This window comes from Perissodus microlepis, chromosome 23 (genome assembly GCF_051167445.1).
Source record: "Perissodus microlepis isolate ML-2025 ecotype Zambia chromosome 23, ASM5116744v1, whole genome shotgun sequence".
Taxonomy (NCBI): domain Eukaryota; kingdom Metazoa; phylum Chordata; class Actinopteri; order Cichliformes; family Cichlidae; genus Perissodus; species Perissodus microlepis.
In genome coordinates this window covers 22,775,602-22,802,663 of record NC_140482.1, presented here as the reverse complement: position 1 = coordinate 22,802,663, position 27,062 = coordinate 22,775,602, and the positions used below count along the sequence as shown (strand labels likewise).

Here is a 27,062-nt window from a genome sequence, read left to right as displayed (position 1 = left end):
GTGACTCTCTGAACTGGTCTTTTTCTGGCTCACTGTTTGGGGTTTAGCCTTAGAGGTCCTGCACAAACTGAGGAATGTCCACTGCTCTTCATTCATGCTCCCGAACTACAGAAAAGCTCTTTGATGCTGCTGCTTTGTGCTTCAAAGTAGACACCAGTTTCAAGTGAAAATAAATTATTACAAGTTACAATGTGCCATTGACTGCTAATGTGCCCTTAGAGAATATCCAACTCTATTACAGAACTTGGATATCTGGGCCCTAAATTCACTGCAAAACCTGATGTTTTTCAAAGATATGGAGACGACCCTACCCAGCAAACATCAGTCAGTATTGGAGTTCAATGCTGACCAAAATTATCACAAAGGCTCATCTCACATTTGCCGCTAAAATCTTGATGATCCCCGAGATGTTTGGGAAAATATTCTGTGGAACGATGAAACAAAATCTGTTTTTGGAAGGTTTGAGTCCCGTTACATCTGCATAAAACTAGCAGCATTTCATAAAAAGAACATCATTGCAACAGTCAAACATGGTGGTGGTAGTGTGATGGTCTGGGGCTGCTTTGCTGCTTCAGGGTGACTTGCTGTAATTGATTGACCCATGAATTCTGCTTTCTATCAGAAAATCCTGAAGGAGAGTTTACATCTGACTATCAGTGCAGTTGGGTTATGCAGCAGCACAATGACCCAAAACACATGAGCGGGTCTGGACTTAAATCCAAATGAGAGACTTTGGCATGACCTTAAACAGATACGTTAAGATTGCTTTTTTCCCTCCCTTAATAAATCAAATCATCGTTTAAAAACTACAGTTTATATTTACTTGGCTTATCTTTGTCCAAAATTAAAATTTGTTTGATGAACTGAAACATGTAAGTGTAACAAATCATCATCCTTATAAGGAAATAAGGCAGGGGCGATTTTAGCCCATTTTTGGGGGTGTTCCAGCTCGCCTCTCCCCTACCCGTTGCTGCCAGAGCGATGGTGGCTGAGACGCAGCAGAGCGGAGGTGTAAGTGCCTGGCTTAAAACAGGACATATTAGCTGCATTTAACCTTCAGTTACTCTTTATATAGTTAGGTAGGAGTCAGGCCATGTTTCTTATTAGCTGAAAAACATTACACCAGGTAAACTGCAGTGTTGAAAACGTGTTTTCCGACAATGTTTGCTACTCTACAATTCGTCCTGCTCGGTAGTAAATTCAGCGACATCTGACTGTCCTGTTGCTCCCATTGAAATGTATACAGCCTATTTAAAATCTAAAACTTTAAATTGTCCGCAGCCTACTGCTGGTTACCACTGTCCTGTTTGTAATGAATACTAACTAGCTAACTGACTGAATGCCCATTGACCTTATAACTCCTGTTGTGTGTGTGCGTGTGTGTGTTTGTGTACAGAGAGACAGCCAGGTTCATAATGGATATAAGGAAGTTTTTCCAAAAAAAGGAGCCACATTCAGGTAAAAGTGTAAAATCAAATGATCCGTCAATCAAGAATAATGTTGGATCAGTGTTTCAATGTTTATATCTTTTATTAGATGTTCATGTGGTTTGGTTATTTGCCTTTTGGTTGAAAGTACACTGAGAGAGGACTTTTTGTTAGCGATCTTAATAGAATTTTTTTCATATTAATGTAATTTTTCATCTAATTGAATACAATCTATTTGTGTATGATTGTCAGTCCAAAGAGGGAGAGAGGAAAGAGGGGAACGTGAGGAGAAAGTACAAGGTCAGGAAGAACCAGGTAAGAAAACAGACAGGGAACAGTGACAGGCAGAAACTGTTAAACTGACAAAGAGAAAAAAAACAGATTTTACTCAACACAATCTGGAAGTTGTGTCCTCCCTATATTAAAGCTGCTATACAGAATCTGCAAAACAAACTGGGTTGAAACATTTTTGACCCTCTTTAACAACATTCCAACATAACATTATAATTGATTGGGGAGATTAAAATTAATGATATATTTTTATGTGGTTCAGCCACAACTCTACTAAAACCTCAGCCAGTAATAGGTAGGCCAACTTTTGGACCGTCCAGTTGTCTGTATGACTGCCGCAGTATGTACATCACATTTGCACAGTATCAGAAAGTGCCAAACAGCCCTGGTGGAGTGAGGAGCTGTAAAGAGAAGCAGATGCTCTGTTTATATTCTAAAAATGTTTTAAGCTTGTTTCAAAGATTCTGTACTGCAGCTTTAAATGTTTTCCAAAAGCACATATGCACTTATCAGTGTTTCTCAAACTTTTTACAGTGTGTACCACCTGATAAAAATGTCAAGCTGTCCTAAGTACCACTATGAAAGCATGAAAGTCATAAATCTTACAACACAAAATTATTATTTTTAAATCAGTAAAATTAGTATCTGCAATAAATATTTTTTCATGCATTGTATACATTCTACCACAGGCAAAGTTGCCTCCATTTTTATAGTTTTTATTAATATTTTTGTAATAATTTATTTGTAATAATTTATTCTGTTTTGGGAATGTTTTTTATGCATCTGTATTATATTATACATACACATTAAAAGTGAATCTCTGTCCAAAAAATGCACTCAGTTTACTTTTTACTCACTATGAGCATCATTCATTATTCTCCCCTAGTAATTAAGGTTAGGATATGTATTTTTTCTAATCCATTCTTCTTTTGCAGCATTTATCAGATTTGATGGTTTTGTTACAGACTTTTCAAAAAAGTGTTTTGCTTTTCTTTCACAAATGTGGGGATTAAATTGTGTTAAAATGTACAAAACAGTGATGTCATGTTTTGTGACGAGGACCAAGGCACAGAGAGACTTGATGAATTTAAGAATCTTATGATTTAATAAAGAAATTTGCAGACTTCCACGGAGATGGTAAAATTATGATGACTGATAACGGAGACGAAGACAACAGACAATGAGGACAGGGAGGAACAGGGTTTAAATGCACCAAAGTGACAGTCAGAGAGAACTCGGGACAACATTTAAGGATGCAGGGACTGACAGAGACAGGTTTATCTTGCCTGGCTGGGCAGCTCTCTGGGTGCTCAGCACCCCCAAAGCTCTGATCCTAGAATCGCCCCTGAAATAAGGCATAAATTATGAGAAACTTCTGCACAATCTGACTTCTTTTTGAAACCAGGTAATTCCCCCTTTGCTGGCTGTTAGAAACAATACAGTTCAACAGTACAGTTCTAAGGCAGTTCCCCACTGGCTCTAATGCAGGTTTGTCCAAGTGGTCTTGCTGTATCCCTGGCAAAGCTGTCACTCAACTGCTGTCGTTGGGTAAAATCAATGTCAGTCACTACGCTGTCTCTTCTTTTCAGTACCATCAATAAGTGGAAAATTAATTTTCTACTCAGCAGCCTTATGTAGGAAACATTAATTAAGTTGTTGATGGGAGACTGCAGTTGCAACACGTAATCAGTTATAGCTAAAGTTCATCTATAAAAGGTGCTATCTCTGTTATAAGCATCAGGTTACTTTGGGCAGAAGTAACCTGATGGGGTCCTTGACCGGGGATTGGCCACATTTAAATCAGCTAAGGTTTGATGCTACATAAAGTTTTTTATGAACTTTATGTAGCATGTTGTAGAGTACAGCATTGCTGAAAATGAAAAATTATTGCTTTGTCTTTATTTCATGTATGCCTTATTTAATGGAAATCAATGCCACAGGTGATTAAATGTGTTGGGGTTTTTTTGTTGGGTTTTTTTAAATCACAATTGTAAAATGCATGGCTAAGGCTCCAATCTCTAGGCCTTGGCTAATCAGGAGCTTTGTGGTTTGATCTGCAGCTCCTCCGGCAATATTAATTGTTGGGTAATTGCATTAAAATGCTCCAAAAGGCACCAATGGCACAAACACGATTGAGAAGATAAGTTAAGTAATGCCAATTAGCGGAGACGAGGCAGAGTTAGTCGCCCTGCGTGATAGATACAGGCCTTAAAAGTTAGAGAGTAAGACGCTATGAATGTGGATTGTAGTAAAACAAACAAACACGTGCCTCTGAGAGAAGGAAATCACTCTACATCTAATAGTTCATTTACTATTCGTAAGTTTTGAGAAAGACTCTGCAACACGAGACAAACACATGGATTGTGGAGTCGAGTGCATAATATGACCACTGTTATCATATTTAGGGAAAAAATAATTGTGTATTTTACTCAGAACATGCTGTTGACCTTAAAATATGAAATCTAATTATGTTTCTGAAGAATTCAGCGCAAGAGCATGTGGAGGCTCTGTGCATGATTGGTTTAATGACCACTCATGTGGTAGTTATGATCCAGTTATACATTTAAAAAGTTTTCTGGACAGGGGGAATTGAAATCAGATTATCTTGGTTCTGTTGTAAAAAATAGACACCAAAACACTATTTATCAATTTAGGAAGTTAAGTCATTAGCTCACCCTCTGACATTCACATACATCTCAACAGATGTGATGAGATCACAACTGGGCAGCTGCAAGTGAGAGATGTCTGGTGGTGCGAAACACGATTATAGTGGTTCGACAAGTTAGTGCCAAACAGGAGGTGTTGTTGCTGGAATGCTTGTTTCATAACATGGGTCACACTATTTGAATTCTGAACCTTTGTACTTTTAGACTGTTCCAAATGCACCAGCAGCTAGAAATTTGTGCTAGAGAATAAAGGAGTGAAATTCTACATCAGTAAGTGAAATATTTTTGCAGTAATTCAAAGGAAGCATCAAAACAAATTGTGGTCAACAATGTGTGGTGAGTAAAGTCAATCCTAAGTCCTTTCGAATGCGTGCAACAGCTAAAATGGAGCAAAAGCTTCTTGGATTGTCTGTTAGTATAATTAACCTCAATCAAGCACAGAGCAAGCCATATCAATTGTCAGATAATTGCATTAACATGGTGAAAAGAATTTCACATTTGTTGTAAAAACAAGAAAAACAAAAAACAGACTGTAAACATGTTCAATTTACCTGAAAAGTGGAACATTTTAATATGGAAGTCTGTGAAACTCTAGGTTCTGTAGACTCCCATGGTGATGTCAATATATATAGTACGATACTGTGCAAAAAGTCTTGAGCAAGAAAAATGGATCCTGTGATTTACCGAAACATACATGCATCCATGGAAATAATGTATATAAAATCAAAACAGAGTTTGACTTTTTCTATCCAGGTATGATTTTACTGCATTGGCAGTGTTTGGGATCCATGTCATGCTATGAAGCCATTCCTAATCAGATGGTTTTGCATGGTGAATCAAGATGTGATGGTACATCTCTGTGTTCTTAATTCAATCATTTGTTTAACCACGAACCATGACAGAGCCTCCACCGTGTTTTACTGATGGCTGTAGACACTCACTGTACTTCTTTCCTGAACTTCTCCCTACATACTGACAATGATTTACGCCAAAAAACTTCAAATCTGAATTCATCACTTCATCAGACCTGTTGTTCTTGTTCAATTTTAATACCTCAGCCTTTTCTCCCTGTGTCCCTTCATTAAGAATGGCTTCTTGACAGCCACTCTTCCACTGAGACCATTTCAGATAAGGCTTCAATGAATACTAGATGATCAACTGAAGACCCAGATGCATCTCTCAGGTCCTGCGTCAGGTCTTTGCTGGATATTTTCCTGTTTTTTGAGGACATGACTTTCAGATACTTCCCATCTGCTGTATATAATTCTGCTTTTGTTCTCCACTCACCTACATTTTTAAGGACACATTATGCCAAATTTCATGAAGCTCGGCCAACAAGAACAGGAAAAGATGACCTTAAATGAGACATATTCATGTTCACCTCTATGCACTTCTACATATTCTCTCCTCTGGACCAGGGCTACAGACACAGAAAGAGAGCAGATAAGTGTGACTTATATGAAAATCTGAAGGTTAACTATTATAACCCTAAACCTGCATTCATTTCCCCCCTAAACTACCCCTAAATACCTACAGAATAAAGCCTCATTTCAAGGTAAAGAACAAAGCTTGAGAGTCTGTCATTTAAGACCATCAGGTGTAAATGCAGGTGGAGCAGGCACTGATATGCAAACAGGTGATCAGCAGCATGGCAGCAAAATAGGAAGAGGAAATCAGAGAAGAGCATGTGCCACGTCTTCCTCTCCGTCTTTGCTTTCTTATCAAATTGAACTTGATATTTCCATTTCCAAACACTGCATTCTTCATACTGCACAAACAACTGCAGTGATACACATGCAGGAAACAGGAAACCAGCTCAGAGCAGAGCTGTGAGTCAGCCCTCTAAAGTAACTTTGCTTGTTTGCACTCACACATATTGAGCGGTGAGATCCCAGGCAGTGAAAGCAGTCATTCCCTCGGGCTGCAGGTGCTAAAAACTAAAGGAGCTGCTGGTCCACTCATCATTGAATTCTTCCTAATACCCAATTTGTCTCAGGCAAAGATGTTAGAGCCCAGCTGTAGATCATTTAATAAGCTTTTATTTATTATTTTATTAATTAAACACTGAATCAGAATTTCTCTAAATACTACAAAAAAACTGAAATGTAACGTGTCCAAAGCACTACTGAAAACAAAAAGGGAATTCAAAAGTGACAAACAGCACAGAACCATGGGACTGTGACAAAAGCAGCTTGAATAGTATTCCCTGTGTGACATTTACCAATGGGATGTGTTGACGAGAAATCAGCTGATGTGGGCAGGCGCTGAGATCAGCTGATCTGAAGAGGATTAAGGTTGAGCGTCACTCTGTTGACATTCTGAACTTTATGCTCAATTTGTAGGATGAAACTGCTTCATTTGTTGCTCTGGTTATACGTGTTACAGGGATGTGTAGAAGGATATACGCTCCGCATGTGTGTGTATGTATACACACTGAAGTCAGGTATCATTTCCTTTCTTTAGTTATTTTTTGTCATACCTTAATAAAGATGGAAATAAATAGAGAGAGAACAGTGAATAGTAAAAAGTGAGCATCTATTAGCAGATTCCGAGGACGAGGGGCTTCTCTGAAAGTTTTCCCAAAAGGGAAAACAAGGCTAAATATCACGGACCAGCATTTCACAGTGAATTATGGAGAAAAAAAATTCCTTTTAACATAATTCACTCAACTATTATTCACTGTACTTGACTAAATCCCAGTCAGAGGCAATAAAGACAAAGAGAATAATAACACAAGAGGTCTGCTGGCTTATTGTAAAGATCATAATTAGAGTGTCCAGAGGAAGTGACGGAGGAGAGGTAAGTGACGGAAGTGACGGGGAAAGGTAAGCGACCCATGTTGTAGGTGACGTCAGACGCCGGAGATTTGGCGGAAAAAAAAAAAAAAAGCGAATGGTAGCATAGAATTTAACAAAGTTTCTTTAAACTTCAGTATTGCCAAATAAACTAACCAACTGTCATATAACTAACAACATCTGTCCTATCATCTCTAACACCCTGGAGGACAACGAGGAGAGTTTAGACGCTCTCCAAGAATACATCGACCGGTGCTTTGAAGATTTAGTAATGAAGAAAGCCCAGAGCGCGTCTTCCCCGGCCAAAGCTGAGACGCCGTCATCTAAAAGATATCGCCCGGCAGACTCCCCCGGCACAACATCGCCTGCCGGCAAAGATATCGTCGACATCCTGGAGTCAATCGATAAGCGATTGTCCAGTTTCGATGCAAGGCTGTCCCTGGTGGAGATCTTACACCGGGAATTTAAATCTCTAAAAGAATCCCTGGAGTTCAGCCAGCGGCAGGTGGAAACACTTGCTGCGGAAAACGCCACGCTACGGGACTCGGTCAAATCTCTAACCGATAATGTGACCCAATTAAACATAGAAAATAAAAAAATAAAAGAGACCGTTATAGATTTACAAGCCCGTAGCATGAGAGATAATCTGGTGTTTTCTGGTATTCCAGAGTCTGCCGGAGAGGACCCGGAAACGACCGTGAGAAGCTTCATTAAAATCCACCTGAAGCTGCCGGAGGACACGGTGAAAAACATAGGGTTCGATAGAGTGCATCGCATAGGGGCTCCGAAGACAGGAAGTGGGAGACCACGTCCTATTGTAGCCAAATTCGGCCACTTCAAGCAGAAGGAGCAGGTGAAGAGTCGCGGCAGAGAGCTGAAAGGAACGGATTTCAGCGTGAACGATCAGTTCCCCAGAGAGATCCTGGAACGACGCAGGGTCCTCTTCCCAGTCCGACGTAGTTTTATCCAGAAAGGCTCCCGGGCTGTCATCGCCGTGGACCGGTGTTGTGCCAAAAAGTGATTGTCTGCCAAAAACTGATTTCCGGTATTTGCCAAAAACTGATTGCTCGTATTTAAACTGCTATAAGTAACTTGCTGGGCTATAATATGTGAAACATATGTCAAATGCATCCCTCATGGATGACATAAAGTCATACTGAGCCACAAACAACATTCGTGTAACAAGGTAGAAGCCGCAATCAGTTTTTGGTAGTGACTTTTATATGACCTTTATTTATGCAGTTAAAAAAATCTCATTAACATTAAAAATGTCTTTTGTAAGAGTAAGTTGGCCAAGAGGACAGCAGAAATGGCAGCAAATATGACAATAGTTCTGTAAAAATATTTTAAGTGAGGATAAAGGACCGGATTGGTTATAATGTAAGTACAATAACACAGAGCTGTAAAGATACTTGAAAAAACAGATAATTTTTTAATTCTATATATAATCCCTTTGTAAACGCTGTTCACCGAAGTCTATTTACCAACATACATAAAGATATTACACATAAAAAAATACACGGAAACATTGGAAATCAGTTTTTGGCAGGCAATCACTTTTTGGCACAACACCGGCTCTACGTGGACGGACAACTCTACCGCGACCCTGGCACCACTCCATGGCTGTATTGACCGCACACCAGATAAGAATCCGCTACACTATTCTCTTCACTCACACTCTCTTGTATTAACTTTTGCTTAACTATGTAATTTCAGTTTGCTAATTTAGTATAACGTCACCGTCACTCTCCGCCAATGCTTTAATTGGAATGTTTCTGTTTTTATTTCTTTTTTCCTCTCTCTCTCTTGTCGCGCACCTTGCTCTTTGGTTTATTTGCTTCTCTTTTCTATCACTATGTAGATCACCTGTTTCCCTATCCATTCACAAACGACACTGTCTATTTCTACATGCTTACTCTGCACGATCACGCACACACATGCGTTTAAAGGCAACACATTTAAAACAGCCACACAGCGCACACAGATATAGGACACATGCACACATTTGCTCATATTAGTTATTATGCACACACATAGTCAGACCTATGGAGCTTCTTGCCGCGCATTTTCTTCTCTTTACTTACCAAAAAAAAAAAAAAAATGATGTGTTTCCATTTTCCTCACCCGTCTAAGCGAGACACACAGCTTACATCATTAGCCACAAACACACAACTATGGGCGTGCTAAGATTTGTCACATGGAATGTGCATGGAGCTGGCTCTAGGGAAAAAAGGTTAAAAATACTTAACCAACTTAAAAAATTACAGGCAGACGTTGTTTTATTACAAGAAACCCACATGCCTGTCACAGGTTTGAATAAACTTAAAACACCTGAGTTTCCTAATGTGTTCTCAGCCTGTTATAATTCTAGACAAAGAGGAGTAGCAATTCTAATACATAAAAATATTAATTTCACAGTACTCGATACAGTTATAGATCCAGAGGGCAGATTCCTAATCGTCAAACTATCTATACTTAACCAAAAGCTAGGTATTGTAAGTATATATGGTCCAAATGTTGATGACCCCTCATTCTTCCACGGTTTTTTTAGTACACTCTCCGAACACCTAGACTGCACAATTGTTCTGGGGGGAGACCTCAACCTGGGACTAAATGAAGAAATGGATAGGCTCAATACAGCAGGAACTCAGCGTAACTGGCAGTCCACAAATATAATCAAACAGTATATGAGCGACTTTGGTCTTTGCGATGCATGGCGCTCCCTTCACCCCAATAGTAAGGAATATACTTTCTTCTCACATGTCCATCACTCCTACTCTCGTCTGGATTATTTTCTGGTCAGCAGCTCACTGCTGAGTAACATTACAGACACTGAGATTCATCCTATAGCTGTCAGCGATCATGCTCCTGTATCTTTAACACTAATACAGATGAATAATACTACACCAAGAAAAAACTGGAGATTTAATACATCACTGCTCAAAGACGAAGAGTTTATCAAATACTTTAAAAAAGAATGGACTCTATATTTAGGCTTTAATGACATTCCTGGAACATCAGCATCTGTCCTCTGGGAAGCAGGGAAAGCCGTGATGAGAGGTAAAATAATCTCTTTCTCATCACATAAGAAGAAAGAAGAAAACAAAAAAATTCAGGAACTAGAGAAAAACATCAAATCCTTAGAAAAAGCCTATGTGTCACACCAAGATCAAGAAATATTAAACAAAATACGCAAGACAAAACTAGAATTAAATGAAATTATTAATAAAAAGACTAAATTCTTAGTACAAAGACTTCGCCTGCAAAATTATGAACACGGTAACAAATCCGGACAATTTCTTGCTAACCAGTTAAAAATCAATAAAGAAAAAACAACTATATGTGCTGTTAAAGATTTATCTGGGAATACAATATATGATCCTAAAAAAATAAATAACATTTTTAGGAATTTCTATGAAACTTTATATACACCACAAATAAACCCATCTAAAAACGAAATTGATCAATTTCTCGACAACATAACTCTTCCAAAATTATTAGACACCCAAGCAATAGCACTGGATTCGCCACTGACGCCAGGTGAACTCCAGGAAGCTCTGATAAGTATGCCCAATAATAAGGCTCCAGGTCCAGATGGTTTTCCAACAGATTTTTACAAAGAATTCTGGACAATTCTGGCACCAGTTTTTCACAGGATGTTGCAGGAAATCAAAGAAAATGGTAGACTACCACCAAATATGAACTCTGCAAATATCAGTCTCTTACAAAAACCAGGCAAAGACCCTGTATATCCCTCAAGCTATCGTCCAATATCCCTTATTAATGTAGACCTTAAAATAATCTGCAAAGCTCTCTCAAAGAGATTAGAGAAAATAACCCCCCTTTTTAATTCATCCTGACCAAACTGGTTTTATAAAAGGTAGGCACTCATCAACAAATACACGTAGATTACTTAATTTAATAGACTACTCATGCAGTAAAAACACTGAAACCATAATATTTTCTTTAGATGCAGAAAAAGCATTTGACAGAGTTAACTGGAAATTTCTATTTGCAACTTTACATAAATTTGGTTTTGGATCCTGTTTCATAAACTGGTTAAAAATATTATATAACTCCCCAACAGCTTGTGTCAGAACAAATGACCAAACATCCTCCCGCTTCTCTCTTCTGAGGGGCACCAGACAGGGATGCCCACTCTCCCCTTCACTGTTTGCAATTTTTATTGAGCCATTAGCAGCAGCAATTAGACAGGCTACAACAATTAAGGGCATAAAATGTAAGAATATAGAACATAAAATCAGCCTTTATGCAGATGATGTGTTACTTTTTCTCCAAAACTCACAAACCAATATCTCTGGGGTAATTGCATTGATAAATTCCTTCTCAAGTGTCTCAGATTATTCAATTAACTGGTCGAAATCAACAGTTCTTCCGATTAATTGCTCCTTCCATAATTCTTCTCCTTCCCCACTGCAATGTGGAAATATAAAATATTTAGGTATCAATGTCTCTCCTAAACTTTCAGAATTAACTAAATTAAACCACATCCCACTTTTAAAGACAGTAGAAGGCGACCTGGCTAGATGGAAATCTTTACCCATATCACTCATGGGAAGGGTCGCCGCTATAAAAATGATGATCTTGCCAAAAATAAACTATTTATTTTCAATGATCCCAAATAAGCCATCACAAGATTGGTTCAGATCTCTAGACTCGTACATTTCTAAATTCCTTTGGAAAGATAAACCCCCACGTATCAGCTTAAAAACACTACAAAGGACCAAGGATAAAGGAGGATTACATCTGCCTAACTTTAATCACTATTTTTTAGCCAACAGGCTTCAGTTCATCTCTAGATGGTTTAAACACACCTTCTTAGATGAACCTTGGATAGATGTAGAACAGGCACTATGTAATAACCTAGAAATTTCAGACCTACCATTTATCAGCTCAAACATCAAACGACATGAATGCTTTAAAAGCATCAATATTAGCTCTTCTCTGACAGCATGGTGGGAGTTTCTAAAAATGACAGTCTTCATTAATCCCATGCAAACGTACACCTATCTGGAACAACCCGGACATATTACAAAACAATAATATGATAAACTTTTCAGATTGGAGTTGCAAAGGAATTAAATACTTGGAATATATATTGGAAGGAACAGACTTTATTTCGTTTGACAGACTAGTTATACAATATGGGATCAACAAGAAACAATTTTTGGAATATCAACAAATTAAATCCATAGTAAAAAAGAAATTTAATCCCAGTGAAGCTGAATTACAAACACCACCAAGTGTGGTACAATTTCTTAGTCTAAAACCCCCCAAATTATTGTCTAAAATATACAGAACACTTTCTAAAATAGATGAATCAATATCCCTTCCTATTGCAAAATGGGAAGCAGATTTATCAATCAACTTAGACCCAAACCTTTGGTCTCAGATATGCTTAAAAACCTTTCAATGGATCAGAAATCCCAGTTTGCAATTAATACAATACAAAATATTACACAGAGTGCACTATACTGGTCATAGGATGTTCAAGATGGGCTATACGCCTTCCAACAACTGCTCACACTGCACAGCAAATACACCGGACAATTACATCCACGCTCTTTGGTTCTGTCCACCAGTTCAGAAATTTTGGCGTGAGATATGTGAAGACTTATCAAAGTGTCTGAAATGTAACATTCCAGCCTCCCCTTTAGTATGCTTGCTGAGCAACTTGGATGAGGTCACTGCAGAAATAAACACAGCCCACGTTGTTTTTACGGCCCTATGCATAGCCAAGAAAATGGTCCTCATTAACTGGAAAAATAAAAATAATCTTAATTCTAACCAATATAAAAACCATCTAATAGATCACATTAGTCTTGATACAACCTCTGCCATCACATTTGATCAATCCCTTTGGGCTCCTTTGATCGGCTTCATCACCTAGTGGGGGTGGGGGGTCATGGTTTGGTCCTGCCTTCGCTATTGTGGTTGATGTGGGGGTAGGGACGGCCTTAGGGCGTCTGGGGAGTCCCTAAGGACGTTTCCCTGGAGGGCCTAACCTGGGGGCTGTGGCCATGACCTGGTTAGAAGCTCTGGGGCTCTTGGATGGTGTTTTCCTTGTGGCTGCGTACAGCGGAGATGGGGGAGGGTCTGTGCTGGCGGACGTTGGTTACTGGCCTGGTAGCCTGGCTGCCCCTGGGAGGGTCCGGGACGGGCGTGGAGGCTTGGGGGTCTGGGGGTGCTCCGCCCCCCGGTCTGGGGTGCTGGCCGGGCCTTGGGGGCTTGGATCCTGGCTGTTGTGTCGCCGGAGCAGTGGGCGGGTGGGTGCAGGGGGGCTCAGCCCCAGTGCAGGGGACCTCTGGTGCATCGGCCCAACTAGGGGGCTCTCTAACTGGTGGGGAGGTTGTTACATCTTTGCAGGTGGTCTCCTCACTACAGGAGCTCACTCTGCAGGTGGGGGGAGAGATATAGGAGAGGGGGAGAATGAACTCAACCTGGGTGTCTATTGTCTTGTGTAGTTTGGGAGATGATTGGATGATGGGGTGGGTGCAGTTTTCTCTGGGGTGGAGTCGGGTGGGCTGCCCCGGACTCTGTGGGGCTGGGCAGTGCTGCTGCTGCGGGCCCCGGTCCGGATGGGCCTGGGCCTTCTTGCCCTGGTGGGTTCCAGAGCGTGGGGGTGCCTACTGGGGTCAGCGGGGGAGCTGGCCCCAGGGAGGGGCCGCTTGCCCCTCCCTTTCTTCCCTCCCCATCCTCAGCTGCCTCCCTATTCCCGCTCTACCACACCCACCCACACACGCAGGGCTTGGGGTGCAGGTATGTCACCAGGGTGCAGGGGAGGCACTCCCCCTCTGTCCCCTTCTGGCCGCCTGTGCCTCAATTTTATTCTGCAACCTAGACATCCACATTACTCACACTCTCACATAACACATACATATAGGGCCTTGGGGGTGGGCACGTTTTACAGCATCCAGAGGATGGTCGTTGTACTCCAACCCACCTCTGGCGCTGGTGCCCTACCCTCAATTTTAAATGCATTTAGACACTGAGGGTTTTCAGGAGGAGCCGTGCTGCTCTCTGAGAGGAAGCTAGTACCATGCTCTCCTGAGTTTTAAATGCACTTTAGAACAGCACACAACAACATTACATATGAGCGGGCGTAGGGAGGTTTGAGGTCTTCACTCACCCCGGTTCTGTTAGCCGTCAGGGCTGGGGGGCTGGGAGGAGGTGCTGGCCGTCAGACTGGGGTCTGGGATGCGGGGCCTCCCTGCTACTGCAGATAAGGAGGTGGTCCGCTTGCCTCCACCCCAGAGAGAAGGGTTGCATCTCCTGGGTCTAGGTGCGGCTTGCCCCTCTGGGGGCGGGGGTACCTGGACCTGGGATATAGTGTATGTTTGGGGAGTGCGACTGTCTGTGCAGTGTCTATTTGTGTCTGTCTACACGTTGGGTGAGTGCCGAGTATTTGGTTGTGCATATGGGGGTGGGAATGCACGTCTGTGTCCGCGTGTGCCTGTTTGTCTGTGTCTATATGTCAGGTTGGGTCTTAGACTCAACCTCTCTGGGTACATCTCAGGCCCTCTAAAGTACGGAGGCCTATCTCCCCTCACCACACTCCCTGCCGGTGGCTGATGCCCTTAGACGTTGGTGTGTTGGTGGTCCTTGTCATCTGGGGCTGGGCGCTCATGCATGTACCGGCTCACTCCTGGTGGCCGATTGGCGGGGCCGGGCGCCTGTGGCCCGGCTGGGCTCCTTCCGGGGGGTGGGATGCCCTCAGGCCTCTGGCCTCTGGGCCTGAAGCTCGGTCCTCTCTGGCACAGCTGGCTGCCGGCGGAGCCCGCGGGCACGCCACTGCAACCCCCTCTGGCCTCTGCTCCGTAGCTGCGGGGTGACCTCTCGTTTGGGGCTCTACTCAGCTCTTCCCAGGAGGGTGGCACGGTTCCCCCCCCCTTTGGTGGTCCTCCTCGGGTCCTTGTACTCTGGGGCCTCTGGATATCTGGGGCCTGGATCTCCTCCATACCTGCTTCATACCCTGGTGGACGGGGCTATGGCTCCCCACACTCCCTAGCAGATCGTTACATGGAGAAACCTTTGGAATACAAGCATGCTGATCCACACAGGTATGCACACAGGTGTACACACGGGTGTTCACAGACGCGGACTACACCTTTCTTGGCTGCTGCCTCAAAGCACATTGTGCGCTGTCTATCTTGCGTGCTGCACAATATCGTTTATTATTTAGTATCTACTGTTATCTACTGCTAGCTAGTTTATTGTGATGGTGCTGTTTTTATTATGTTGCTCTTTGTTGTTTGCTTTCTCTTCTGTTTTTTTTCTCCATACAGGTGATCCAGGCGTTTTGTTTGTTTGTTTTTTCCTTTCTTCCCCCCCTTCTCACCGTCTCTTCTCCCCTTTGGTTTTCTTTCTCTCCCTCTCTTTCTTTCATTCTTTCTCCCTGTCCTATCCCCCAGTCACGTCTGTCCCGTTTGTAGCAACCGAAAATAAAATAAATACATAATTATAATAAAGGTCAATCAAATGTACCAATATGGCAAGGCCATGATGATCCACTTGGTAAAATAAATCCGCTTGGCATCTTTCTTGGCCTTAAGACAACAATTCTGATGGCTAAAGATCCAAACGGGACACAAAAAAAAAAAAAAAAAAAAAAAAGATCATAATTATAATTATCTGAACATTTTTATCTTCAGTTTAACATCATTTTATTTGGCATAATAATTATTTAATTTAATAAGGTTGATGCATTTAAAAACACATCCTTTCTGGGAATTTGCATGAAATTCAGGTATAATTTGAATGATGAATTAAAGAAAAACAAAGGTGGATGGGGATAAAAAGGTCAGGCTAACAGGTGTTTTTGACTCTGAAGGGGCCTTAACTGTAGGGCGCTTGCAGCAGCAGCAAACTAGAGACTCAGGTAGCAGCAGGAGAAACAAAGGGAGCACCGTGAAAAGTTGACAACCATCACCTATGGCAATGCTCCACTCATGGAGAACCGTATGTAACAGGTTTGCATACAGAAACTTTCTTCTAGATCAGGGATGTCAAACTCATTTTACATTGGGAACCATATGCAGCGCACTTTGATCCTAACTGGTGAAACTCCCCTTTGTGTCAGTGTAAAGTAGTTAAACTGCAATCCCTGAGATATCTTGGCAGTCGAAAAACAAGTGCAATTTCAACAGTATGCCTCAGTTTTATGATCTGATAATGAAAAGCTGCTGTAGTAAATTAAATAAATGTGTCAGCGTGGCTCTTTGGGCTTAAATTGTAAGACATAAATGTGAAAAATTATTGAAAGACTTGTTGTAGCTCATTGCCTAGACATCCCTGTTACAATAAATCAGAACTTTCCTGTCGCTTGCTTGTTTGTCTCTTACTTTTATTACTGTAGTATGAATGACTGTGGGTGAGCAGGACAAGCTGTAATTTGTATCAAAATACAGTTAAAAGTCTAAAATTTATGTCTTTTTTCACATTTTCCAAAGCTGTCCAGTGGGAAAGATTGGAGTCTTTGGCAGGCTAATTTTGATAGTTTTGAGAGCTTTGTGGTTAAAAAAGAATACATTTTTTTAATCCTGATTATCTCGCTTTCAGTTTCATTAGAAGGGGAAATTGTTAGTGAAATTAAAGACCCGATTACTCACCCAGTCTTAAGGGGATCAAATGCAGAGTGAAACATGCTGGTGGGAAGATTAAAGTCAAATAGACTCTGTTATTCCTCTGGTTTGCATCTCTGTGAAGAAGGATTCAAAATGCACTGGGATAATGAGCCCAAACACGCCTCAAAGCTTTGAAGACCAAAGAAGATCAAAGGAGTGCTGACTCCACGGTCACCTGACCCCGACCTGGCATTGTCATGAAGACTGAAAAAGATAACTCTCCTTGCGTGGCAAGTTGCTATGTGTTTCTCATCCTCTCATTCTGATGACATGCAGGTATGCAGCCAGTGAGACACAAAAAAACAATTAAATGTTTCCATGCTGCTGTGTCTGTGCAAACCTGTGATTGTGAGCTTATAAAAGTGGTCAGGGGCTGCAGCAGACATTCAAAAAGCCATTAAAATAAACCTTATCTCCTACTTTAAAAGAATAGGGCTACTGCATCTGCTGCTGCTTCGTCACGGCGCTGCGCTCCCCGCAGGCGAGGCGCTGACCTTTAAAAATTAAGTTTCTAATTACATCCAAACACACAAGCAGGAAAATATGGGCTGAACAGACGTGTAGTGACTTTAAAGAAGGGAGCACAAGTTTATTATATCAGTATATCACTGTTCTATCCAGTTTATCAAACCTGACAAAGGCACAAAAGCTTGATGACTTTTAAAAAGCAACAAAAGCCCAACAAAGGAGGTGGGTGGTAGTGTGGTAGTGTGGGTGGTAGGGGGGGCTGTAGTAGGCGGGCATCTACCGACCACACACTGGTGAAATTCTGCCCCCTGTTAGTGATGGTTTTAGTTAAAACCTCAGAGAAAGTAAAGTCTTCGTCCTACCCGCTGCTGTTGCCCTCGTGGTCGGTGGTTCACGCCACAAGTGACATCACATCCCCTGGCACAAACTACATTTTGGTGTGTTTTCAGCCAATCGTGCATCTCTTGATTTTTATAACAAGTGCATAATAAGTTCAAAGTCAGGTTGCTCTTCACTGTTTCAGTGATATATCCACACAGAAGCTCTGATATATCCCTCTAATTAAAGAGAGGAAAATCCTGCAACAGCTTAAAAAGCTGAGACTTTTAGGAAAAAGTCTTCCATATTGGGTGCTGTACAACCAATGGTGACGAAGGAAAAATGTGTCTTTCCCAATCAGTCGGTGGGTGTTTGCTGAAGGCTGCTGCCTGTCGTTAGGTAAAATCGTCTTGCAAAGAGGTGCTGAGTTTGCCAGTAATTTACAAGGAAGATGCCGACTTGTGTGCAAACACTTACTTACTGCTTACTAATCATCAAGCAGTAGTAAAACTCAAAAAGTAGTAGTAGGAAACTGGAAACAGAGAACGCCCATAATGAATGTTTTATCAAACATGTTTCAAAAGACTCAGCTTTTACTTTGAAGTCTGTATTTCCAGTTTGTGTTTCAGCTGATCAGCAATCTCAAGGAGTTTCTTGCTAACCGGCCCAGGAATGACATTTTACCTAGCAACCATGATTATGAGTTGATCCTGGACCAGTCTGTAGGCCTGTGTGACCAGGGCCTTCTTCACTTGATCCTACACTGTCACCAAAGTTGTGTACAAGTTAACAACACTGCTAGCATAATGGACAGGTTTTTTGACAGGGCTCCCACACAAATGCAGAGGTTGAAGCATCGCAACATCATGAAGATTTTCTTGTAAAACAGGGGGGGCTAGCAAAAAAAAGATTGGGAACCACTGATATAGAGGCTTCAAAATAATTGCCAAGAGGTGTTACCAAGATGGTTGCCAAGCGTTGAGAGTTTGTTCCAGAAAGACTTTAATTGCGCTCCATATTTTTCACCCTTTTGAGAGCTGCTGCCTTATATATTTATTTTTCAGTTCTGGATTCATGTACATTTCATTTACAGCTTAATCAGAGCAGCATGACTTGTTTCTTTCCAGCCCGACGTGTATGTGTGTGTGTTGTGAGTGTGTTTGTGTGTGTAAGCGATACAAGCTTTACTTAAGAGTCCAAAGGTCAGCCTGCGAGTGCTTTGTCTTATTTATTTTTTTCTAAACAGCTTTTTTTCCACAGCGTATGGGATTAGCTGGCTGCCTTATGTTGAATTCAGACCGAGACAGAAAATCCTCAAATCACTGACCCGCTCCGACAATCCAGTGTAAATTCTTCAAAAGAAAAGCGCACAGGCCACAATGAAAACGTCTGGCTTTAATGCTGTCACTTTTCTGCTCGCTGATCTGCAGACCATGCTGGAGTGAACAGACACCAGAGGCTGAACAGCCTGCAAATGACAGCTGCTCAAGCACTAATGCCAACCCTTTAACAGCCAAAGAAGAGACCTGAAAGTCCTCCCAGGAATTAACTTGTGTTCACATCCCTGTAAAGTACAAGAACATGTTTCTGTCACTCTGTGACCACGGTTCTAACTGTCATGTGCAGTGATAAGTCTTATCTGGAGGATGTATGCTGCTCTGTGGTTTCCATTTTCCACCAAACCATCACAGTGCCTTGGGCAACGCACAAAGGAAATATAGATCTGAATGGACAGGGGCGTTCGATCCACAGGAACTCACATGTTATGTTTGGTTTTCAGCGTTATATAATCCTGCATGTCCATGTTGACCCAATCCCACATCAATCTTTGATGAACACAGCCAGAAAATTGGAGTCTGCTTGAAACAGCTTGAATCTGAGCTGAGAGCCTTAAACACAGTGTGTGCTCTCGTGATTTTGTTGTTTAAGGGGTCTTAAACTTATTTAGGTAAAGTTAATAACTGAAAAAGGTAATAACACAACTTAAATCAACAAATCTGAATACTTCATGACTCTACTATAGATTTCAGGGCACTGAAAGTCGGGAACAGTCCAGTTTTCTGGAAGCAGAACAGTCCTCTAAAATACTTTTAAAGTGAACCTGCGTTGCTTTTAAATAACGAGGTCAGTGACTGTACAACTAATCCCTGTGAGCCAAATGCTCAGGCTTTAGGATGCTGTTTCTTTCTTCTTCTTTTTTTCTAATGTCACAGAGAGTGGGTATCCCTGATATGGCCATCTTTTGCCATATCAGAACTGCCTGCTGGTCAAACTTTCACTTTAATAGTGTAAGCCAATCAGAAGAAGTGCCTTAAAGAGGAAAGAGCTAAAACAGGTTGTTTCAGACAGAGAATGAGCGGAAGACAGCATCTGAGTTTGGACGACAGATCTGGCATACTTTCAGGTTCTTTAGATGCTCAAAATAAAATCTTTCTCCCTTCTTCTTGAGGCTGGTTGGGATCTATTGTGGAAAAGAGTTTGGTTTTTTTTCAATATTTCATTTTCAAACTGCAAATAACACATAGCTACTTCAGTAGGGTCCATCAATAATACATTTAGAGGTGGAAAGGAACAGAATAGGTGCCCTTTGTCAGGCTATGGTTGCCAGTTGGGAGAATAACCTTGCAGTTCAGGTAAGTCTGTGGTTCAGCTTCATATGTCCATCTTAATGTATGGATGATTAAACAGTGTAAAAGTTGATTAGATCAGCGATCAAAGAAAAAAGCTAACTGGTGGAGTCACTGTTAGGACAGATCAAGGCTCTTAAACTCTTAAAATCCACATTGCCTTTTAGCCACTTGCTAAAAAAATAATTTTAAATAAAATGCATCAATTTACTTTCTAAAAAATATACCCTTTGTGCTGTGAGAAAAATAGACAGTGCGCCTTATAATCCTGAGCGCCGTATGTATGAATTCTGGTTGTGCTTACTGACCTCTAACCGATTTTATGTGGTACACAGCGCTCAAAATCTGTCAAAAAATGTTTTTTGACAGATTTTGCAAGAAGATTTTGGTACAACTTTGGTAAGCTACGAAGCCACACCGCTTGATGGATTGTCAGAGCATTATGGCTACCGTAGTCAGGAGCCTCGCGGACTCGGAGTAATCTGGGTCCAAAACTCCATCCTCTTCAGGTCCCAAAGTCAAACGAACTCACTGAGAGTTAAAAACTGTCTAACTTTTTCCTCTTTAATAAAATGATAAGTGTTGCTGCTTTACCAGGTGTAACAATGAAGTTTAATATTCAAGCATCCATGAAAACATAACCGACTTAGAAGTTAGCAGGAAGTTAGCTCGCTAGTTTCCACCTAAACATGATATAGCATGTTCTGACTGAGAGATTTCTGAAAAAAATAAAACTTACAGCTCTGCTATCACTTCCAGCATAAATGAAGACAGAAAACCAAACAGCAGTGAATTTTGTAGGGTTACTGAAGTTGGGCTAGCTGGTATATAATGATGTGCTATGTGATCGCTAGCGACACAGCTATGTTAGCATAACATAAACACAGTGAAGCTGGAGGATGAACGCTAACCTTTTTCCACTTGATAAAAGTTAACATGAGGGTTCCTGATGGTTAGAGACAAATGCAATCACATGGCAGGATAATGTAAATGGACCAAACTTCAGTCAGGAGACAACTGAGATAATCCATCCACAATACGAGGTTAGTCATTAATATACTGCAACAACATGAGAATAGAGCAACTGCAAGAGAATTCAACATTAATGAATCAATGGTATGGAAGTGGAGGAAGCAAGAAGAATAAGCTGACTAAAGCTTGACGTATCTGACTGTTTTGTTTCACTTAATGCACCTTATAATCCAGTTCGCCTTATGGTCCGAAAAATATGGTAATATACCACACAGTATCATAAGCCTGGTAACCATTATTATAATTAGGGCTTTGCCAAATAATACCATCCTCTTATATACCAGTATAAATTCTTACATGGTACAAACGTGTCACATTTTAAGATCAGTAATATGGCAACACCAAGTCTGTAGCTTCCCTAGCATACATAACAACAAGCTCAGTCATGGATAAGAGTGAGAGCCACGTGTGAGCCTCCATTGACGGTTTAGTAGGAAAAAAAGGGAACTATTAAAACAATCTCGAATAAAACTCAATACTTGAGCAGAAAACTGCTCCCACTAAAGGTGGAAACAACAAACCTGTTTCACCACTTCACAAGCAAATAGCCATCAACGAGCAGAACCAGGCCACAAAAAACGAGACGCTAGCAGCTGGTGATCTGCTACCCAAATGTAAACGAATTACTAAGGAGAGTGGCGCCAGAGCACTCGCTAGCTGTACTCTATATGACCATGAGAGTAAATACTGGATGGAAATTACTGACATGGTCACATTGTGGAAAAGCAGAGCTTTAATTAGTGCTTGCATGCAAGGTAACACGGTTAAGTTACTTTATTTTGGAAAAAAAAAGCCCCTCATTTTGTTTCCGCTAATTAATGCTGGTATCGTTTTTCACTACCATCAGAAGTATCACTATTGCAAACTTGCTAGTAATATTGTGACATCATTTTGAAGCTACATTACCCAGCACATTTGTCATCATTATATGTGATTATTAACATTGTTTACTTACACCACGCACTTTATTTCAAGTAGACCTGGTTTTGGAACAGCTCTTAATATCTTCTGAAACTTTCTTTCGCTAGTTTTATTTTGTCATTTTTTTCTTTTACATTCAATTTATTTTCAGATAAACGGAAACTCTATTTTTATAAACAGCAACATTACCACCGTCCAGGACCCCAATTCAGTGTCCTTGCAATTCTAGACTATCATTTCCTTATGGTGTAGTAAAGTGCATTATATTATATGTAGCTGTTTTGATGTCAGTAACAACAATTATAGTGACTACAGTGGTATTTATGAATTTCAGTCAAAGCTTGTGTGGTGGCAGGTCTCATGAATAGTCATTAATAGGCATGGGTCACTTGCTGTGCCTGACCTCCTAACATTTTCCTGTTAAACACAAAACTAAAATGCCTTCATGATCATAATTTAAACAAATTAATATTAAGGTAGGTGGATGCCATTCTTGTATCCTAAGTGAATTTTAGCCGATTTGCCAAATAGTTTAAAGTGCTAACTCTAACTCTACCCCTAACAGGTTTCAGGTCACCTAGTGCATAAAAACCAGAGGAAGTGGAAAGAAATGGATGGACGGACGGATGGATGGATGGATAAAATATCAGCAGCACGGCCCAAAGTCCAGTTAGTGGATCATGTATTTTCACCTATCACAGCAGAGGAAAGTCATTGAGTTTGATTATGCAGATAGCAGCCTAGCAGATCATTCCACCTGGGATCAACAAGTTAACTTGGTATAAACGTCAGACACTATGGGATGTTTCCGTTATTTTGTCAGAGTTCTGCTCTGCTTAAATCGATACTGATTTTTATCTGGTGTCCATTTTAATACATTCATGTATTGGTGTCGCCGTGACCTTTTCATTCTCTTGAAAGCATTCAATCTGCAAATCAAATGGAGGATTTCACTGTGGAGAAAAGCAATTTCTGAATAAAAACAGGTACATGACAACACTGACCCAAATGTAGATGGCGCAAAAACTACGGAAAAAAAGCTGCACACTTGATTAGATCCCCCAAAACTTTGAAAACCTGAAAATCTTTTCCATCATTGCCTTTGCTGTCTGCAGCAGATTGGGATTCATCAACAACTTGGAATCACTTCTGACCAAGACGTGTCTTTAACTCACAAACTAACCAAATCTGTAGACCTTGCTCTTTCCATTTGTGCAGTATTGTTAAACATCCTGTCTCAGAGTGATGTTGAAAAACTAGGTCATCTATTTTTCTTCTTTGAGACCAAGTGGTCTATTATCCCAACAGAGCACTCGGCTCTCAGACTTCCAGTTTGGATTTGGGAGAGTGACACTATTTCTGCATTGAAGATTAGACTTACAACTTTCCTTCTTGATAAAGCTTACAGTTAGGGCTGGATCAGGTGACTGTGAGCCATCCTTTAGTTAAGCTGCTATAGGCTCAAGCTGCTGGGGGACTTCCAAAACACAGTCCTGCTCAAGTGTGATGATCTGATTGTTATAGTTCTCTCTCCAGCATTGTAGCACCTTATCTTACTGTGTCAGACTGAGACAACTGCTGTTGTGACTAAAAATACAGTAAATGAAAGAAAATGAAAAGAAAAGCATCTACAGTCTTTAATTTACAGTTAGGTCTGCAGCAATTTCAACCTCAAATGCAACATGAAATGCTCAACTTGTGTTTTTTTTATTTAGTGGTTTTATATGCTCAGTGTTTCTGAAGTGATGAGCAAACAGAAGATAGAGAAACAGAGGAAATAATCATTAAATAGGGTTAATGATCATCACCCTCTCTCTGACTTCAGCTGGACTCACTGAAAACAACTTGGATGCTCTGGTCTGAATCATATTAATCTAACAGATTCCAAATTGTTCTTATAAAGTCTTCCTCAAACACTAATATTAGCTATGGAGCTCCACAGTTTTCTGTAGTAGGTTCGATATCTTTCCTGTTATGCTTCTTGTTCACAATATCATTAGAAAGCATTTCCAGGTATGTGCAGATGGTACCCAGTGACTACAAATCAGTTAGTTAGAGTGCAGACACGTCTGAAAGGCAACAATATAAGGATTAAACAAAAATAGAAATGCTCAATCTGTGTGTTTTACTGACTTTATAAATGCTGTAAATGCCCTCTGTTCCCATACTTGAGCTGCATTTAGAAGTTTCAGTTAGAGAAGATGACAAGATCTACTTTCTCCTGACTTTAAAAGCCCAGTTCATGCAGACAAAAGTTTTCAGAGAAGAAGAAGGTGGCGATGTGATTAAACATTTGCAACGATGACAAAGAAGAAAAGAACAGATGTGTTCACAAAACTGCACCCAGAATTTCGTCCTTGTGAATCCCTGTGCACAGTCGTCTCTTAATGTAGGAACTGATCTGATCTTGAACGAGCCTCAGAAAACATCTTGTTTATAGCTCATTGTTGCGGAAGTGGCTGAATGTATGCTTGCTGCCATTCTTATCTGTTATAACACATGGGGTCATGAGGGCGAAGGAGTTTACTGGGCAGAGATGAGCTCACGCAGAGCTGGGTGTCTGCAGAAAAATCTTAAAAAGCATCGATTTCACGTTCTGAAATGTCACTCTTGTTTTCTATCCTGCTCCAGGATCTGACTTTAATTATTACATCTTTCCAAGGTCCAAGTCACAGTTAATGGTTATCTAAGAATTAATACAGCATTAATACACTAAGAAAGCCAAATGTTCATTAGACTAAAAAAAACAAACAAACAGTAAAGCATCAAAGTGCCACATTTTAGAATCTGGAATGATAATCAGATGATTTTAGGTTACATTAATTGACTCTTTCAGCTAAAATTCAAGGATTTTCCTGAGCCCTGAATAGCTTCTTGTTGGTGACACCAGCACAGCTGACCGGCATCTACTGAAGGCAAAGAGTTTGTCTTATTTTATTTAACAGAAATATTTGGGGGTTTTCCTATTATTCCTGAAGTATTTGTGTACAAAATGTCTATAAATCTTGAGTAAATGAACCCCAACTTGAATTAAATGCTTACACATTTAATTTTATTACCGCGCTGCTTATTTTCCTTTACCTCTGCCTGAAACTTTCCAGATGTTTTCACTGTGATGAAGCACCGCTGCCATCACCACAGCAGGTGTTGTGTCGTATCGATAATGTCTGTAATTAATGACTCCACTGCAATTTTCACACTTTGTGAGGTCACCCAGTGACCCAGATTGGACACAGGTTTGACACTCCTGCTGTACATTGACAATGGTTTTCATTGATATCTCTCATATTTTTGGATGGTTTTTTGATCAAGAAGAAGACATGATATTTGAACCGTGTGGTATCACAAAAGGTCAAACTTCAAACCACACTGAGAGATATTTAAAATGGGCAGAAAACAACAATTTTAAGTCAGAGCACTTAATTAAAGTAACCTGCATTAAAAGTGAATTAAAATAATAACTAAAGTAAACTGAATGCCATCCTCAATATCCTGAACTCGATAAGTGCTTATGAAACTTCACGGATCTTTTTCTTTTCTTTTCTTGTCCTACATCTGCTTCTGCATCAATTATTTTTTGGGGAAAAACTTAAATTTGACCATTTGTCTTCTCAAAAAGGGACTTACAAAACACACAGGAGCAGGTGTACAGACATACTGAAAGGTGTACATGTGCTCCTCAGGCAGCAGTTTCACTGTCAGGTGTAAAGAAATTTTAAAAAGAAACGTATTTATATCAAATGTCAATAGATAAACATGTTCACTCCAACACACAGAATAGCATCAGTTTTAAAGGTAATTTACAATAGTTACTATATTTTCGATGGATTCAAGGTGTGTGTGTGTGTGTGTGTGTGTGTGTGTGTGTTTGTGTGTGTGTGTGTGGGGGGGGGGGGGGGGGGGGGGGCGTCAGTAAGCAAACTGTGGTAAAAACTCGCCTATTGGGGTTTTGCATAAAATAAATAAGCAGTAATAAACAGTTGTGTGATTCTTCAGACAGTTCACGCATTTTCTTTCCGCTTTACATGAAGTTTGTAAACTGGGATCTTCTTGTTAACCTTACAAACTGGCGCACTTGACCTGCAGATTAAAAAGCAGGAATCCGTCTTACCTGGAGTAAGCCTCTTTAACGCCTCCTGTGGCGCGATTCCTCAAACACAAACCCACGCGGGGAGCAGGAACCGGCCGGTGGCCCGTCGATTGAGCAGATAGTTGGGATGAAGTCCGTACGAAGAGTCGGGAGCTGTCCTAACAGCTGCCGCTGCTGTTGCTCGGTGCTGATGTGCTGTCCGCGGAGCGAATGCACCTTTCACCACCCTGTCACAGTATTTCTGTCCCCCTCCCCTCCATAAGGAGCTTTTCCTCCACCTGATCCCGCGTCATTAGTCAAACACCAGCTGGAGCTCTGGACTCCCCCACCCATCTTTACTGAACCACCTCCTCGTCTCCATTGCGCTCTGCTCCGAGGAGCAATGTGTGGAAGACAGTTAGTGCCAAAATAGAAATACAACGTGAAGCAATTTAAACAGTGTTTTTTGCACTGACTCCGCTTTGCAGTTATTTATTTGTAAAAAATGTTTGGAATCATGTATGATTTTCGTTCCACTTCTCACGTGTACACCACTTTGTGTTGGTCTTTCATGTGGAATTCCAATAAAATTGATTCATGTTTGTGGCTGTAATGTGACAAAATGTGGAAAAGTTCAAGGGGGCCGAATACTTTTGCAAGCCACTGTATATATATATATATATAGCACATATATTGTCACCACCGCTCTAATGTATTTACTACCCGCTCAGTCAGCTCCATTCTTCAATTTCACTGGCAGTCACTTCAGTGGCTCTCCTGGAAGCAGGGACACGTTTCTCTTGG

General features: G+C 40.8%; 1 protein-coding gene across 1 annotated transcript in view; it reads right to left on the bottom strand.

The window, feature by feature from the left end:
- crfa4 (cytokine receptor family, class I receptor 4) overlaps positions 1-26,624 on the bottom strand; it is a 56,680-nt gene extending 30,056 nt beyond the window's left edge. The window contains exon 1 of the mRNA XM_084922597.1: positions 26,301-26,624. The gene's annotated coding sequence lies outside the window, so the exon portion shown is untranslated. The remainder of the gene's footprint in view (positions 1-26,300) is intronic.
- Positions 26,625-27,062: the final 438 nt, after the last annotated feature.